This window comes from Carcharodon carcharias (genome assembly GCF_017639515.1).
Source record: "Carcharodon carcharias isolate sCarCar2 chromosome 21 unlocalized genomic scaffold, sCarCar2.pri SUPER_21_unloc_4, whole genome shotgun sequence".
NCBI classification, from domain to species: domain Eukaryota; kingdom Metazoa; phylum Chordata; class Chondrichthyes; order Lamniformes; family Lamnidae; genus Carcharodon; species Carcharodon carcharias.
The window spans coordinates 108,222-112,590 of record NW_024470578.1 but is presented as its reverse complement, the minus strand read 5'-3'; the positions used below and the strand labels follow the sequence as shown (position 1 = coordinate 112,590).

General features: G+C 42.8%; 1 non-coding gene across 1 annotated transcript; it reads left to right on the top strand.

The window, feature by feature from the left end:
* The first annotated feature begins 3,692 nt into the window (after positions 1-3,692).
* trnas-uga lies at positions 3,693-3,774 on the top strand. Its single transcript has one exon. It is a non-coding gene; the product is annotated as a tRNA-Ser (tRNA).
* The last annotated feature ends 595 nt before the right edge of the window (positions 3,775-4,369 follow it).

Here is a 4,369-nt window from a genome sequence, read left to right as displayed (position 1 = left end):
TTCGCTAGAGTGGGTTATAAAGTGGCAGTGTTGGCGGTGTTGGGAAACATAACATTATAGAAAATTACAGCACAGAAAGAGCCCATTGGGCCCGGCGCGCTGCTTCCAAAGCGGAGTTGATTGATCAGAAGTGATATTTGTGCCGGTGCAAATGGGAGACAGTAACATTCGTCCTTCTCCCACCCATATTTCGCCTTGCAACCAGCCCTTCTTCCTTTCTGTTTGTTCTCGACTTGTTCGAAGTGTGACATTTCTTGCTGTGAGGCTAAACTTAACTTTCAGTGGAGCTGTTTGCAAATAGTAAGTGACCACACTCAACAAACCTTAATCCCTGAACGAGAATCGAACCTGGGCCTGTGACAGTGAAAGCGCCGAATCCTAACCACTAGACCACCAGGGAATCTATTAAAGTTGTTGATTTGGCTTATCCACGCTGCTTTTGCCTATTGTTTTTCAGTTCAGATCTCTTTCACCTCAAAACTGCCTGTTTAGGCTTAACACAAACGAATTCTTCAGCCAATGATAACAACGGTTGCTGTGAGCTGGAACATGAAATTAACAATGAGGTGAAATAGTCCCACAAGCTGCACATGCGTAACTTTCAATTTCCAGACCCTCCACCCTATTCGCTGTTGGTCCAATGGAAGCGCCGATCCCCAGTCATGAGGCATCAGGGAAAGTACCAAAAAGGTTTGACATTTGGCATTTAGAAGCTACTTTCGACTTTTGTTTTCCATTCCCGATATTTTCACCAGAGAGAACTTTCTCCGACTAATTGGTCTGTTTAGGTTGAACACAGGAGACTTCTTTAGCCAATGAGAAGAAACATTGCTGTGAGCTGGAACATGAAATCGATACTTTCCTCCTGTAAGACAGTTCTTAAAGCCTCCGCCTTTGACCGAGCTTTTAGTCATCTGACCGATTATGTGGCTCGGTGTCACACTTTGTTATATAATGATCACGGGGGACGCCTTGTGACCTTTCAACAGATTAAATGCGCTTTATAAATATGTTATTATATGCAGAAGCATTATCAAAACTTGCCCTTTTAAGTGAGAGGAAAGCTGCCTTGTTCCTGTTTGTTGTTGGATATTAACTCAGCGCAGTATCTTATAAGCGACTTAGATTCGCTCTTCACCATTACACAGAATAAACACTCAGGAAAGTGAGTGTATCTGTTTGCTGGCAGCGGGTGATTGGAGAGTGCGGGGCCGGAATATTGCTGCTTTTCTGCTTTTTCCCTGTCTCACTCACTGCGGAGCTGAGGAAGAGAGAATCATTAACGGGTCTATTTGAAACCAATAATTTCATAGATTTGTAGGTACCTGGTTGGTCAGTTGTTAAATTATATTTTAAATTTATATTCAGATAAAAAAAATCACTGCTGTTGGAACCCGCTGAGCAACAGGAGAGTTGGATTCTTTTCTCTTTGTCGCTTAAGGACCCAATAACAACCCGGAACTGTCTGACGATGGATGTTGTTTGTGTTTTATATAAACGTGTCAATTTGAGGGAGAAACGTGTTTCTAATGAAAGAGGTTTGAAATGAAAGTAAAAGGCACAGGTAGCATGGCTCACCCAGGTTGTGAGGCTTGTGAGCACCTTCCCTGGTGACCCAATAGCTAGGGTTCTATACTTTCATAGGCAGGGCGTGGGTTCGATTCCTGGTTAAGCAGCAGTGAATTTGATAACCTAGGGCGAAGTGCTAGGATGACCCTAAGTAATAAAAAACACAGGCAACCTGCATATCACCTCTACCAGAATGAATGGAGCAACAGCTTGTATCAGAGCTCGGAATTGCAACAGATCAAGAGCAAACACCGAGGTGAAGATCTGGGATGTGAGAACATTGCAAATTCCTCTTTCATCTTGATACTTTTCTCTGTTACATTGTAATGTGAAGCTGCATAACCAATGTGTAAAAAGCTTGTGATGGGAAAAAATGTGTTCAACCCCTCGGGGGACTGAACCACATTGACACACAGAAAGGAACACACACGTACATGTACACCGAGAGTGACAGAGGCCTAAGGAGAGACAAAGACCCAGAAAACAACGGTTTCACCAAATTGGCCAATGATTGTTCCGTTTCAGACTCCAAATTTAGTCAATGTTTGCAAATGAAATAACTTTGAGTAACACGGATGAGAAGAAGATTTATGATTAATTCTGCTGACAGTTTGTAATTCATTCTCGAGATGTGGGCTTCGCTGGCTGGGCCAGCATTTATTGCCCATCCCATTGTCCCTTGAGAAGGTGCTGCTGAGCTGCCTTCTTGAAACGCAGCAGTCCCTGTGGTGTAGGTACACCCAGGGTGCTGTTAGGAAGGGAGTTCCAGGATTTTGACCCAGCGACAGTGAAGAAACAGTGACATAATTCCGAGTCAAGATGGTGAGTGCCTTGCAGGAGAAATTCCAGGTGGTCGTGTTCCCATCTATCTGCTGCCCTTGTTTTTCTAGATGGTAATTGTCGTGGGCTTGGAAGGTTCTGTCTAAGGAGGCTTGGTGATTTCATGCACATGTGATAACCACTCCCCTACAGAACAATACCTGACAAAGCCAGAGGCACCTGCACACTATGTTAAACTGTGAGGTCCTGCAGCCGCACTTTGGGTCTTTGTTTTACAGAAATGGAATTCGGGTGGCAAATTTAGAAATGTTGTCATCAAATTAATCTGATGATGTCATCATAAAATGGCAGAGTGCGCGAGGAGACCATTTAAACCATCATATCATTACCAGCATCTTACAATGTTCTTTCCAATTAGTCTCAATTTCCTTCTCTTTCTCCATCATCCTGATCGTTTTTCTCCCTTTCAAGTCATTGTCCAATTCCATTTCGAAAACTCTGAGTTAAGAAAAACAATATTGAAAGAGGTGCAGGAGCTGCTGCCGTGTCCATGCTCAGTGTGTGAAAATTAACAAAGTTTCCCTGACCCAAAGACATGAAGAGTTAGGCTGGGGATTCTTACACAGCTTTCAAAAAAATTAAGTTCATTTCAAATGGAATTTGAAAAGGAATTTTAGTCTGATGAAGCATCTCCTTATTTTTCTTATTCGATCGTTACAATCTAATCCCCCTGTCTGTACAACCTGTTACAGAGGCTGTTATAGGAAAGAGGGAAAGGTTTGCTGCAGCTATACAAAGCCCTGTTTAGGTCACACCTGGAGGACTGTGTCTCGTTCTGGGAACGGCACCTTATAAAGGATCAACATTGACCTTGAAAGTTTCAGAGGAGCAGCATTGATGAAGATGGTGGGTCTTGGAAATTGAAAGTTGCACATCCGCAGCTTGTGGCACTATTTCACGTCACTGTTCACTTCATGTTTATGTCTAACAGACTCGATGCTGTTATTGGCTGAACAAGTCTTCTGTGTTTGAACTAAACACGCTCCTACTCCTGGCCCTCCTCAGGGAATGTTGTTTTCTTGTTGTGTGAACTGTCACAATGAACTGTTCCCGGATTCTCTTTTCCCTGGGATCTACAAAACCCATCACTTCTCTTCCTCTTTCATTCTCTCTTGTTCATTCCCAGTTTGGGAGGGAGAACGAGGAGGGACAGTATAAATTGCAGGATTTCGGGGAAAAGGCTGAGTTGTTGCAGTGACAGGGTGGGAAGAAGACGCTTTTTCTCGGCTGTAACTATTCTATGATTTTATATATGAAATATATATTTTTCACTGTCCAGGTCTGTAGTCGTGGCTGAGTGGTTAAGGCGATAGATTTGAAATCAATTGGGGTTACCCCGCGCAGGTTCAAATCCTGCTGACTACGTTTTCCATTATTTCTGATTTTAAACATTGATCTCAGAAACAGTAAATGGAATCGACATTTTCGCAACACCTGTAATAGCGAAGATTGACCAATGGGTGGCAGTGTAACCGTGATTGCTCACATCACATGAAGCAGGCGCTGTCTCAATTATTACTGCATTTGACACTGTCTCTGTTCATATTAAATTAGACGCCGTTTCTATTTCTATTACACTAGGACATGTCTCTAATCATATTAGAGAAGGTCACCTCTCAGTTGTTTCTGTAATTGGCTCAGTCACAGTTGTTTATGTACTGGACGAGGGCCACAATACAGTTGGCACTATCTCAGTCATGACTGCACTGAAGCAGGTCTCGGCTAAAGTTACAATAAGCCTTGCCCCAGTTGTCACTGCACTAGAGCTTGTCTCTGGTTATAGAAAACTAGAACATGTTTTTATTTGCATTTAACAAGACTCTGTCTCAGCTATTACTCCAGTAGAACCTGCCACGTGTCTATCAAACTGGACCCTATCTCAGGTAATGCCGCACCAACACATTCCTCCATTCATATCACACAATTCCCTGTTTCTATTGTTATTGTCCAATACCATTAC